The 15,099-nt window shown below is 35.9% G+C and overlaps 1 protein-coding gene across 13 annotated transcripts in view; it reads right to left on the bottom strand.

Annotated features, from left to right (window-relative positions):
* The window catches only part of PCBP3 (poly(rC) binding protein 3), a 274,553-nt gene that overhangs the window by 217,593 nt on the left and 41,861 nt on the right, over nt 1–15,099 (bottom strand). For 12 of the 13 annotated variants that reach the window (XM_042954554.1, XM_042954562.1, XM_042954561.1 and 9 more), the window contains exon 2: nt 6,708–6,750. The exons of the other annotated variant lie outside the window; for it this stretch is intronic. The gene's annotated coding sequence lies outside the window, so the exon portion shown is untranslated. The remainder of the gene's footprint in view (nt 1–6,707; nt 6,751–15,099) is intronic. 13 annotated transcript variants of the gene reach the window in all.

Consider the following 15,099-nt stretch of genomic DNA (forward strand, 5'->3'; position numbering starts at 1 on the left):
CATTCCGTGTGCACGGTTCAGTCCTTTGCATCACTGAGGAGCACTCCGTGGAAGGGACGTGCCACAGTTTGTTTGACTGTTCACCCACCGAAGAACATATGGGTCGTTTCCAGATTTTCACTATTTTAAATAAGCCTACTGTGAACGTTTGAGAATAGCTTTTGTGTGAACATAGTTTCCACTGCTCTGGGATAAATGCCCAGGAGTTCTTATTGCTGGATTGTACGGTAGTTACAAGTTTAATTTTATAGAAACTGGCAAACTGTCTTCCAGAGTGCCTGTACCATTTTACATTCCCACCAGCCATGTTGTGAGAGATCCAGTTCCTCCATATCCTCACCACAATTTGCTATTATCACTATTTTTGTTTTATCGTAGCCATTCTGATGTGTGCTCATTGTGGTTTTAATTTGTGCTTCCTGAATGGCTAATGATGTTCAGTATCTTTCCACGTGCTTGTCCGCCATCTGTATGTCCTCTTTGGTGAAAGTTCTCTTCATGTCTTTTGTGCACTTTCAAGTTGAATCGTTTTCTTTTTTTTTTACTGTTGAATTTTGATAGTTTTTTATATATCCCATCACCAGTCTTTTCTCAGATATGTGATCTTTGCAAGTATTTCTCCCAGTCTGTAGCTTGTCTTTTCATCCTCTTTTTTCTTTTGTAGGAAAAGTTTTTAATTTTGATGAAGTCCAACTTCTTACTTCTCTTATAGATGACGTTTGGAGTCTAGGCACTCTTTGCCTAACCTTTGCCCAAAAATGCAAACACGGTCTTATTTTTTCTGTTTTATAGTTTTACATTTTATATCTGAGTTTGTGATACATTTTAAGTTCATTTTTGTATAAGATGTAAGACTTAGTGATTGTTTCATTTTTTACCTATGAATGCGTGATCCCTCCAGCACCATTTGTTGGAAAACCCATCCTTTCTCCATTGAATTGCTTTTGAAATTCTCAAAATCATTTCAGAAAATAATTTCTCAAAAATCATTTGGGCATATTGGTGTGATTCTCTACACTATCTTCTACACTGGGTTCTCTGTACTGTTCCATTGATCGCAGTGTCTATCCTTCTGACAATACCACATAGTTTTGATTACTGTGGCTATAAAATCTGGAAATTATGCAGACTGATCTCTCTCCCTTTATTCTTCCTTTTCAAAACCGTTTTAGCTATTCTAGTTCCTTTATTTTCCATGTGTATTTTATAATCAGCTTGTATATATCTACAAAAAAAATTGCTGTGATTTTAACAGACACTACATTAAACCCGTACAACAATTTGGGGAGAATTGACATCTTAACTATCTTGCATTTTCTAATCCATGAACACGCTACGTCTCTCCATTTATTTAGATCTAATTTGATTTTTCATCAGGGTTTTGTAGTTTACAGTATAAAAGTTCTATAAATGTTTTGTTAGATTCATACCTGTGTGTTTATTTTTTAGGAATTGTATTTTTAACTTTGGTGCCCACGTGTTCATTAATAATAACACACAAAAATAAAGCTGATTTTTGTTGTTTATCTTGTATGATGCAACACTGCTAAACTCACTAATTCTAGTTTGTTTTATTTTTGTTTTGAAAATTCCTTGGGATTTTCTATGTAATCATGCCATCTGCAGATAGGGACAATTTTATTTTATCTTTTCTGATCTGTAAGCCTTTTATTTCTTGTCTTGTCTTACTGCATAGTCTAGAACTCCTAGCACTATGTAGAATAAGAACAGGTAACCTTGTCTTGTTAGTAATCTTAGGGGGAAATCATTTCATCTTTCGTTTTAAGTATGATGTTAGCTGTAGATTTTTGTAGATGCTGTTTATCAAGTTAATTAACTCTCTATTCTTAGTTTTCTGAGTCTTTAATCAGATGTTGGATTTTGTCAAATGCTTCATTAAATTGAGTGATAAGATCATTTACTTTTTCTTCTTTAGCCTGTTAATTACAGTATATTACACTAACCGATTTTCAAATGTTGAACCAGGCTTTCATCTCTAAAATTATACAATTCTTTGTATGTATTGCTGAATTCTGTTTGCTAATAATATTTTGCTAAGGATTTTTGCATCTATATTCGTAACAGACGGTCTATTTTTTTAATGTCTTTTTTCTGATTTTAATATCCAGGCCATAATAACTTTATAAAATGAATTGGTAAGTTGTTCTCTTCTATCTTCTGAAAAATACAATAATCATGTCATCAGCGTCCCAGAAGAGGAAAAGGGCAGAGCTGAAAAAGTACTTAAAGAAATAATGGCTTAAAAGTTTTGTGCTGTTTGTCTGGAGTAGATCAGTTACTGTCTAAATGTTTTCTCTTTTGCTGTGTTGTCTCTTTCCTGGCCCTTTGGCTGGAGGAAGAAGACTTCTGTTGCATTTTTTTTTTTTGTTTCTTTGTTGGTTTGTTTCCGTTTTCTACACTCGTGGTATTTATGGGTTACCAGCTTCTCGAGTTTGAGGCTAGGGTGTTTAAAAGAACACTCAAAGAAATCACTGTCATGTCATTCCTTGTGTTCTGAGGCCCCTAGCTGGTCTTCCTTCTCATCCTTTGTCAGACTCTGCATTTGTTTTATACATAACGTCCAAGGTCTTTAGTTTCACTTAGTGGGAAAAACAGGGGAAGCACATCAACTCCATCCTCCCAGAAAGGGAAGTTGATCTACACTTTGAGAAAGATCATTCTGGCCACTGTGGGGATAATCACCTGTAACTAGACAAAAACTGAAGCAAAGAGACCCGTTAAAGACTAATGAAATTATCCAGGTGAAAGATCAAGGTGGCTAGGGGCCAGGCTGATAGCAGTACAGGTGGTAAGAAGTAGTTAAATCCTGAATATATTGTCAAGAAAGTGCAGACAAAATTTGCAGACGTCGGGCATGAGAGAAACCAAGGAGTCAAAGATGATTCCCAGGGCTTTAGCCTGATGAGTGGGAAAATGGAGTTGCCACCAATGGATATAGAGAAGGCTGAGGAAGGAGCCAGATAGGGAGAAAGAGTGATGATTGAGTTGTTTTTCAAGTGTGAAGTTAGAAATGCCCATGATACAGATAAACAGCAGTGTTAGGTATGGAGATGAATATGAGCCTGGAGTTCAGGGACTGGGGTTCAGGCTGGAAAGATGTATTTAAAGTCATCAGGGTATAGGTGGTATTTAAAGCCACGAAACCAGGTGAGATCAGTGAGGGAATGAGGTAGAAAGAGAACAGTAACCTCTGGGCTCTCCAATGACGACTGGGATTTGGAAAGGAGCCAGCAAAAACATATTGAGAAGAAGCAATCAAGAGCTAGGAGAAAAGTTAGAAGTGTGTCCTAGAAGCCAAGTAAAGAAAAGTGTTTTTCTTTCTTTCTTTTTTTAATGTTTATTTATTTTTGAGAGAGAGAGGGAGCGAGAGAGCCAGAACACAAGTGGGGGAGGGGCAGAGAGAGAGGGAGACACAGAATCCGAAACAGGTTCCAGGCTCTGAGCAGGCAGCGAGCACAGAGCCCGATGCGGGGCTGGAACCCACAAACTGTGAGATCATGACCTGAGCCAAGGTCAGACATTTAACCGACTGAGCCACCCAGATGCCCCGTAAAGAAAAGTGTTTTAAGGAGAAAGGAGCAAAAACCTGGATTCAGATGTTGCTGAAAAGTCAAGCAAGAGGAAGACTGAAACTTGACCACTGGATTTGACAAAGTCAAAGTGGTCTTTGGTGATTCTGATGAAGCTGTTTTTGTGAAATAATAGGGAAAAAACCCAGATGCAGTGGGCTCAAGAATGAATGGGAAGGAATTGGAGACAACAAATGTAGGCCTGAGACTTAGGTGAGTCACTAACTTCACCTATAATTGAGGATAATGGTGCCTTTTCTTCCTTAAATGAATCTCTAGTCTGGGTTAGATACAGCAAAGTAAGGAGATCTAGGGAATAGAACTTGTAGGTACACTGGATTTTCATAAGAGATCATAGACAAGTACATAGAATACTATAATGGAATAGCAAATTCTATACTGGATGGGAAATCAGGACAGAATTCTCCAAGGAGGTTATGCTATGTCTTAAAGAGGGCTATCATGAGAATCAGCAAAGTTCTTTGCATGAAAGCTTTTTGAAAATAAGGTCCTGCAGAAGTATGTGTAATTAAGATAGAAGAATTAATGAAACTTGATCGGTTCTGATGGTGTCACTTGCAGAGAAAGACCTAAGTTTAAGTCATAAGAGAAATGGACAACCACTGAGTTCAGTGAACATACAGTGTCCTTTTAGCCAAAAGAATACGAGTGGGCAGTGCTATATTCTTCATCCTTAACATTTATAAAAAATTTTACATGCAGTTAAGTGCATGTCAAGCTATGAAATAAAAACAAAAGTCTATCCCTCCACAAAAAAAATAATAAATTAAAAACACACACACACACACACACACACCAACATCTCCCTCCCACTCTGCCAGCATCAGTTGTTTTTTGGCTTCAACATTCAGAGTATTGCAAACCATCATCTTAACATTACAATCAAAACCCAAAATGATATACTTTCTTTAAAAATTAAAGGAAGTGACATCATCAGGGAAATACAAATCAAAACCACCATGAGATACCACCACACACCTGTGAGAATGGCTAACATTAACAACTCAGGCAACAACAGATGTTGGCGAGGATGCAGAGAAAGAGGAACTCTTTTGCACGGTTGGTGGGAATGCAAACTGGTGCAGCCACTCTGGAAAACAGTATGGAGGTTCCTCAAAAAATTAAAAATAGAACTACCCTACGACCCAGCAATTACACTACTAGGTATTTATCCAAGGGATACAGGTGTGCTGTTTTGAAGGGACACATGCACCCCAATGATTATAACAGCACTACCAACAATAGCCAAAGTATGGAAAGAGCCCAAATGTCCATCAATGGATGAAAGGATATAGAGGATGTGGTATATACATACAATGGAGTATTACTCAGCAATCAAAAAGAATGAAATCTTGCGATTTGCAACTACATGGATGGAACTGGAGGGTATTATGCTAAACGAAATTAGTCAGAAAGACAAATATCATAGGACTTCACTCACATGAGGACTTTAAGATACAAAACAGATGAAACATAACGGAAGTAAAAATAATATAAAAACAGGGAGGGGGACAAAACATAAGAGACTCTTAAATATGGAGAACAAACAGAGGGTTGCTAAACGGTTTGTGGGAGGGGGTATGGGCTAAGTGGGTAGGGGGCATTAAGGAATCTACTCCTGAAATCATTGTTGCACTAGATCCTAACTAACTTGGATGTAAATTAAAAAAATAAAACAAAACAAAAAAACAGCCGCATCTTAAACTCACCAATTTGTGTACATTAAATATGTATAGCTTTTTGTATGTCAATCATTCATCAATAAAGCGGCTTAAAAAAATAAAATTAAAACTAAAATTAAATTAAAAAATAAAAATAAAAAGAAGTGAAATAAACCAGTCACAAAAGGAAAAATCCTATACAAGTCCATTTATATGAAGTGCCTGGAGCAGTCACACTCAGAGAGAAAGTAGGATGGTGGTTTCTACACATTGGCAGCAGGGGGAAATGGCCAGTTATTATTTAATGGGTACAGACGTTCAGTTTTCCAAGATGAAAAGAGCTCTAGAGATGGATGGTGGTCATGGTTGCACAACCGTACACGTATGCTTGATGCCACTGAGCTATACACTTAAAAATAGTTAAAATGGTGAACCTTATGTCATAGGTATTTTACAATTCTAAAAAATAAGAAAAACTTTTTATAAAAAGGAAAGAGAATTTTGCTTATGCCCATGATGAAGTAACCAGGATAGGGCTTATCCTCTTGCTGTAAACAACCAGAAAACTGGGAAAAAAAATACATATGAAACAACTGATTTCAGACAACAGGCTGCAAAAGAGAGTCAAAGCCATGTAATTTCCTTGACTGTCGTAATAAAAGTACCTTCCACTGGGACACCTGGGTGGCTCAGTCAGTTAAGCATCCAGCTCTTGATTTTGGCTCAGGTCATGATCTCACAGTTTGTGGGATCAAGCCCCAAGTCAGGCTCTGTGCTGACAGTGTGGAGCCTGCTAAGGATTCTTTCTCTCTCTTTCTGCCCCTCCTCTGCTCTCCCTCCCACTCTCTGTCTCAAAATAAATAAATACACATTAAAAAAAAAAAAAGGACTTTCGAGACTGCATGGCAGGGGGGGAACTCAAGCAGAACATCACAGCATACTGAGCTGGGGAAACACATCAGAGCTCAGGGAGGCTGAGGCAGTTGGAGATTGTGAAGAGGAGATAGGTAGAAAGGCTCTGAAGAGAAGAGCCACTCATAAAAAGAGCTCCAAAAATCTCCATGGAGGTCCCCTCCATCTGTTGCCAAATTGTAAGCTACACAAGAAAGTCAATGACATGAGGGGGGAAAACTGACCAGAGAATTATAAAATAAACATTTTTAATTGCTTAATAAAGCATTGAGAGACATTTACAGTTTTGACCAGCCTTAGTTGAAAGCCCCAGCTGAACTACCAGAGCAACAAAAAGAAACAGCAGTAGGGCTGCACCTCAATAATGGAGCTAAATTAGCCCTAGAGTAAAACATACTCAACCCAAAAAAACTTAAAATTAAACCTTAACAAATATCAAGGCAATCCACAAGTAACCCATCTGTCTGAAAGAACAAAGTCTAACATTCTTATTTTTAAAAAAAGTCAAAATCCAGACACTTACTGTAATATTTATGATGTCTACCATCCAATTAATGTTACTGGACCTACAAAGAAACAAACAAGCAAATAAACAAAAATGGTGACCAAAAACAAGAGAAAGAACAGTCAAGAGAAACAGACTCTGAAAGGCAGAGATGATGAACTGTCCAAATAAGGATTTTAAGACAACTATTATGCATATGTACAAGTATTTCAAAGGCTACATGAACACAGCAGGAGATAAACAGAAGATTTAAAAAAGAACCAGATAGAACTTATGGAGGTGAAATAAATACATATAGGTTGGAAATGAAAATTTCAATAAATGAGATTAACAGCTAATTAGGCAGAAGAAATGGTATTGGCAACACAGAGATAGAAAATACCCAAAGTGAGGGGCGCCTGGGTGGCTCAGTCGGTTAAGAGGCCGACTTCAGCTCAGGTCACGAACTCGCAGTCCGTGAGTTCGAGCCCCGCATCAGGCTCTGGGCTAATGGCTCAGAGCCTGGAGCCTGCTTCCGATTCTGTGTCTCCCTCTCTCTCTGCCCCTCCCCCGTTCATGCTCTGTCTCTGTCTCAAAAATAAATAAAACGTTAAAAAAAAAAAAAATTAAAAAAAAAAAGAAAATACCCAAAGTGAAACACAGAGATAAAAAAGACTAGGAAGAAAGAGCCCCAGTTACCTGTGGGATATCAAGTAGTATAACATAAACAGAAGTTCCAGAAGTGAAGAGGAAAGTACACACACAAATATATATGTGTATATATATATATATATATATATATATATATTTGAAGAAATGTCATAAAACACCAGATAATATTCCAAATTTAATAAAACCAATAGACCCACATATTGAAAACACTTAATGAAATTTAAGAAAGAGAAACACAATGAAAATCATACTGAGATATCAAAGAGTAACTGAAGAGGAAGAAATAGAAGAATTAGCACAGATGTCTTATCATAAATTATACACCCAAAACACAATGGATGAAAACATTTTAAGTGCTGAAAAAAAGACTGTTAACCTAAAATTTTACGTCCAAAAAATATTCTTCCAAATTAAGGAGAAATAAGGTCATTTTCAGATACACAAAAACTGAAAGAATTTGTCACCAGCAAACTTAAGCAACAAGAGATGTTAGAGGAATTTCTTCAGAAGGAATTAAAATGATACCAATAAAAAAAATAACAAAAACAAAAATAACAAAACAATAGAAACAAAAATTAAAAGAGATAGGAATTGTCAGTGTTGGAGATAAGGTGGAATATGAAAAATACAAATACCTTCTTTTCTAATAGACAAGAGAGAGGAATAAACAGATAAAATTTTAATAGCAAGATAGCAGATTTAAACCCAATGATATAAAAATTATCATATAATAATTGCATTACAATCAATGTAAATGGCCAAAACATTCCAGTAAAAAGGCAAAGACAGCGTGAAAAACAATCCCTAACAATATGCTGTCTCTAATAAAACCCAGTTTAAATAAAGACACGAATACCTTAAAAGAAAAAGAATAGAAAAAGATATACTAGATACAAAACACTAACCAGAGACAAAGAAGGACATCTTATAGTGATAAAAATGTCAATCTATTAAGACACACTAATCCCACATGTGAATGTACACAATACCTGACAGAATTAAAAATAGAAATAAGACAACACACCTCTCTCTGAACGAAATAAAGCAAAAAGACATGAAATTGACAAAAGAAGACTTAATACCACCAATCAATTTCCTAACTAAAACTTTTATTTTTAAAGTTTATTTACTTATTTTGAGTGTGAGAAAGAGTGTACATAAGCAGGGGAGAGGCAAAGAGAGAAAGGGAGGGAGGGGGAGGGAGAGAGAGAGAGAGAGAGAGAGAGAGAGAGAGAGAGAGAGAGAATCTCAAGCAGGTACAACACTGCCAGTGTAGAACCCAATGTGGGTCTCGAACTGTGAGATCATGACCTAAGTTAAAACCAACAGTCAGACACTTAACCAAGTTAGCCACCCAGGCACCCCTAATTAAAACTTTTAGAACACCCCAGCCAATAACTGAAGAATACAAACTAATTTCAAGTGAACAAGTAAAAGTTTAAAAATAATACAAAATATATTTTCTAACAACAAAAAATTAAATTAGAAATCAGCAAAAGAAGTATATAGAAAAACTCTAAATATCTGTAAGTGAAATGTCACATTTCTAAAAGACCCAGAGACAAAGAAGATACTATAAGGAATTTTAGAAAATATTTTTAACTGACTGAAAATGAACATACAAGACAGTAAAAATGTCGGATATTCATAAATTTCCAGTGGCAATGTAAAATCTGGAAAAACTGCTTGGCAGCTTCTAATTAAACTTGCAACCATCACATGACCCAGAAATTATACTCATGAGCAGTTGTCCCAGAAAATGAAATGTTGTTTACATACACACACACACACACACACACACGAACGTTCCTAGCAGCTTTACTCTTAACAGCAATATTGGAAATAATGCAAATGCCCTTCAATGGGTAAGTGGTTGAACAAACTCTGATAAATCCATACAATGTAATACTACTCAACAATACAGGGGAATAAACTATTGATGCCTGCAACAATCTGGAAATACTTGCAAGAACATTATACTTGGGGCTAGGGAGGAGCTAATCCCCAAACACTGAATATTATGTGAATTTCCACTTATATAACATTCTCAAAATGACAAAACTATGCAGGTAAAGAACAGATTAGTAGTTCCCAAGGGTCAGGGTCAGGGAGTGGGATGGAGAATGACTGTGAATACAAAGAGGAAGTACAGGGAATTCTCTTATGGTGAGGGAACAGTTCTGTGTCTTGACTGTTGTATTAATTACACAAAATCTATTCAGGGAATAAAACTGCATAGAACTGTACACACACACACACACACACACACACACACAGAGATGCAGGTTAAAAATATGGTAAAAGCTGGGATGCCTGGGTGGCTCAGTTAGTTAAGCATCCGACTTCGGTTCAGGTCATGATCTCGCAGTTCGTGAGTTCGAGCCCTGCACTGGGCTCTGTGCTGCCAGCTCAGAGCCTGGAGCCTGCTTCAGATTCTGTGTCTCCCTCTCTCTCTGCTCTTCCCCAACTCGTGCTCTGTCTATCTCTGTCTCTCAAAAATCAATAAACATGAAAACAAATTAATTTAAAAAAATATGGTGAAAGCTGAATGCCTGTGGTCTAGTTAACAGTGTATCAACGTCAATATATCAAGATATCAATGTCAATTCCCTAAGTTTGATATTGACCTACAGTTATATAAGATGTCACCTTGGGGGTAAGTGGGTGAAGGATACACAGGATTCTTTATATTATTTTTGCAACTTCCTATGAGTCTATAATTATTTCAAAATAAAACATTTTTAAAACATGCAGGATACAGCTAAAGCAGTGCTTAGAGGGAAATTTTTAAGTCTAAATGCTAATATCAGAAGAGAAAAATATCCATAATAAATTATCTTAGCTTCTCTAATATCAGAAGAGAAAAAAAATCCAAAATCAATTATCTTAACTTCTACCTTAATAAGCTAGAAAAGTAACAGCAAAGTATATCCAAAGTAAATAGAAGGAAGAAAATAATAAATTTAGAATAAAAATCAATAAAAGGAAAAACAGACAAAAATGGAGAAAATCAATAAAAGCAAAATCTGTATATTTGAAAAAGTTGATAGAATTGATTAACTGCTAGCTAGACTGATCAAGAAAAGAGAAAAAATGCATGTTATAAATTTCAGTAGTGAAAGAGGAGACATCATTACAGATCTTACAATAATGAAAAATAATAAAGCAATATAAAAAAGAAATTTTGTCACTGAACTTGATAACTTAGAAAAAATCAATACTTTATAAAACATGAAATACCAAAACTGACTCAGGACACAAAACTCTGAAAAGATCTAAAGAGCTAAATTCTTAAAGGCATTATATCATAACTAAGAGGTCTATCCATCAGGAAGATCTAACAATTGGAAATACTTATGCCCCCAACTTGAAGGCACCCAAGTATATAAATCAATCAATAACAAACATAAAGAAACTCATTGATAAAAATACAATAATAATAGGGAACTTTAACACCCACTTACAACAATGGACAAATCATTTAAGCAGAAAATCAACAAGAAAACAATGGCTTTGAATGACACACTGGACCATATAGACTTAACAGATATTTTCAGAACATTTCATTCTAAAGCAGCAGAATATTCTTCTAGAGTGCACATGGAACAGTCTCCAGACTAGATCACATACTGGGACAAATCAGCCCTCAAATACAAAAAGTTTGAGATCATACTATGCCTATTTTTTAACCACAACACTATGAGACTTGAAATTAACCACAAGAAAAAATCTGGAAAGACCACAAATACTTGGAGGTTAAAGAACATCCTACTAAAGAATGAATAGGTTAACCAATAAATTAAGGAGGAAATTTAAAAAGTACATGGAAGCCAATGAAAATGAAAACACAACAGTCCAAAACCTCTGGGATGCAGCAAAGGTGGTCATAAGAGGGAACTATATAGCAATCCAGGCCTTCCTGAAGAATGAAGAACTGTCTCAAATACACAACCTAACCTTACGCCTTGAGGAGCTGGAAAAAGAACAGCAAATAAAACCCAAAACCAGCAGAAGAAGGGAAACAATAAAGATCAGAGCAGAAACCAATGATATCGAAATCAAAAAAATAGTAGAACAGATCAATGAAACTAGGAGCTGAATCTTTGAAAGAATTAACAAAATCAACAAACCCCAAGTTAGACTTATGAAAAAGAAAAAGGAAAGGACCCCAATAAATAAAATCACAAATGAAAGAGGAGAGGTTGCAACCAATACCACAGACATAGCAACAATTATAAGAGAACATTATGAGCAAATTATATGCCAACAAATTGGGCAATCTGAAAGAAATGGATAAATTCCTAGAAACATATGGGAATGCAAGCTGGTGCAGCCAGTCTGGAAAACAGTATGCAGGTTCCTCAAAAAACTAAAAACAGAACTACCCTACGACCCAGCAATTGCACTACTAGGCATTTATCCACAGGATACAGGTGTGCTGTTTCAAAGGGACACATGCACCCCCATGTTTATAGCAGCACTATCAACAATAGCCAAAGTACGGAAAGAGCCCAAATGTCCATCGATGAATGAATGAATAAAGAAGATGTGGTATATATATACAATGGAGTATTACTCGGCAATCAAAAAGAACGAAATCTTGTCATTTGCAACTATGTGGATGGAACTAGAATGTATTATGCTAAGTGAAATTAGTCAGTCAGAGAAAGACAAAAATTATATGACTTCACTCATATGAGGACTTTAAGAGACAAAACAGATGAACATAAGGGAAGGGAAACAAAAATAATATAAAAACAGGGAGGGGGACAAAACAGAAGAAACTCATAAATATGGAGAACAAACTGAGGGTTACTGGAGGGGTTGTGGGAGGGGGGATGGGCTAAATGGGTAAGTGGCACCAAGGAATCTACTCCTGAAATCACTGTTGCACTATATGCTAACTAATTTGGATGTAAATTTAAAAAAATAAAAAATTAAATTAAAAAAAAATTTTTTTTAATTCCTAGAAACATATAAACTACCAAAATTGAAACAGGAATAAATAGAAAATTTGAACAGACCCATAGTCAGTAAAGAAACTGAATCCATAATAAAAAATCTCCCAACAAACAAGGGTCCAGGGCTGTACAGCTTCCCAAGGGAATTCTACCAAACATTAAAAGAAGAATTAATACAAAATCTTTTAAAACTATTCCAAAAATAGAAATGAAAGGAAAAATTCCAAACTCATTCTATGAGGCCAGCATTACCTTGATTCCAAAACCAGACAAAGACCTCACTAAAAAGGAGAATTAAAGGCCAATATCCCTGATGAACATGGATGCAAAAATTCTCAAGAAGTTACTAGCAAAATGAAACCAAAAATACATTCAAAGAATTATTCACCATGATCAAATGGGATTTATTCCTGGGCTGCAGGAGTAGTTCAATACCCGCAAATCAATCGATGTGATACACCACATTAATAAAAGAAAGGGTAAGAACCACATGATCATCTCGATACATGCAGAAAAAGCATTTGACAAAATACAGAATCCTTTCTTCATAAAAACCCTCAAGAAAGTAGGTATACAAGGAACATACCTCAACATCATAAAGGCCATATACAAATGACCCACAGCTAACATCATCCTCAATGGGTAAAAGCTGAGAGCTTTCCCCCTAACATCAGGAACACAACAGCGATGTCCACTCTCACCACTGTTCTTCAACATAGTACTGGAAGTCCTAGCCTCAGCAATCAGACAACAAAAAAATAAGTCAGCCAAATTGGCAAGGAAGAAGTCAAACTTTCACTCTCTGCAGACAACATGATATTCTACATGGAAAACCCAAAAGACTCCACCAAAAAATTGCTAGAACTGATACATGAATTCAGCAAAGTCACAGGATATAAAATCAACATATGGAAATGTGTTGCATTACTATACACCAATAATGAAGCAGCAGAAGCAGAAATCAGGTAATTGATCTCATTTAAAATTGCACCAAAAACCATAAGATACCTAGGAATAAAGAGGTAAAAAATCTGTACACTGAAAACTACGGAAAGCTTATGAATGAAACTGAAGAAGACAAAAAGAAATAGAAAAACATTTCATGCTCATGGATTAGAAGAACAAATATTGTTAAAATGTCTATACTACCCAAAGCAATCTAAACATTTAATGCCATCCCTATCAAAATAACACCAGCATTCTTCACAGAGCTAGAACAAACAATTCTAAAATGTGTAGGGAACCACAAAAGACCCTGAATAGCCAAAGTAATGTTGAAAAAGAAAACCAAAGCTGGAGGCATCACAATTCAGACTTCAAGCTGTATTACAAAGCTGTAAACCTCAAAATGGTATAGTAATGGCCCAAATACACACATATAGATCAATGGAACAGAATAGAGAAGCCAGAAATGGACCCACAATCATATGATCAACTAATCTTTGCCAAAGCAGGAAAGAATATCCAACGGGAAAAAGACAGTCTCTTCAACAAATGGTGTTGGGAAAACTGGACTGCAACATGCAGAAGAATGAAATTGGACCATTTTCTTATACCATACACAAAAATGAATTCAAAATGGATAAAAGACATAAATGTAAGACAGGAAACCATCAAAATCCTAGAAAAGAAAACAGGCAGCAACCTCTTTGACCTCGGCCACAGCAAAGTCTTACTAGATATGTCTCCTGAGGCAAGAGAAACAAAAGCAAAAATGAACTACTGGGACCTCATCAAGATAAAAAGCTTCTGCACAGTGAAAGAAACAATCACAATAAAACTAAAAGGTAGAGTGGAAGAAGATTTGGAAATGACAAAGGGTTAGTGTCCAAAATCTATAAAGAACCTATCAAACTCAACACCCAAAACACAAATAATCCAGTGAAGAAAAGGGGAGAGAACATGAATAGACACTTTCCCAAAGAAGATACACAGATGGCTAACAGACAAATGAAAATATGCCCAATTATCACTCATCATCAGAGAAATACAAATCAAAACCACAATGAGACCTGTCATAATGGCTAAAAAAATTAACAACTCAGGAAACAACAGATATTAGTGAAGATGCAAAAAAAGGGAAGCTCTTTTGCACTATTGGTGGGAATGCAAACTGGTACAGTCACTCTGGAAAATAGTATGGAGGTTCCTCAAAAAATTAAAAATAGGACTGCCCTACAACCCAGTAATTGCACTACTAGGTATTTATCCAAAGGATACAAAAATGCTGATTTGAAGGGGTACATGCACCCCAATGTTTATAGCAGCACTATCAACAATAGCCAAATTATGGAAAGAGCTCAAATATCCATCTGACGACTGATGAATGGATAAAGAAGGTGTGGTATATGTATACAATGGAATATTACTCAGAGATCAAAAAGAATGAAAACTTGCCATTTGCAATAATGTGAATGGAACTAGAGTGTATTATGCTAAGTGAAATACATCAATCAGAGAAAGACAAGTTCTACATATGATTTCACTTATATGTGTCAATTAAGAAACAAAACATAGGGGAAGGGAAGGAAAAATAAAATAAGATAAAAACAGAGAGGGAGGCAAACCATAAGAGACACTTAAATCTAGAGAACAAACAGGGTTGATGGAGGGAGGTGGATGGGAGGATAGGCTAAATGGGTGATAGGCATTAAGGAGGGCACCTGTTGGGCTGAGCATTAGGTATTATATGTAAGTGATGAATCACTAAATTCTCCTCCTGAAATCAATACTACACTATGTGTTAACTAACTTGAATCTAAATAAAAATAAATAAATAAATATTTAAAAATTTACTG

This window comes from Panthera leo, chromosome C2, assembly GCF_018350215.1.
Source record: "Panthera leo isolate Ple1 chromosome C2, P.leo_Ple1_pat1.1, whole genome shotgun sequence".
NCBI lineage: Eukaryota > Metazoa > Chordata > Mammalia > Carnivora > Felidae > Panthera > Panthera leo.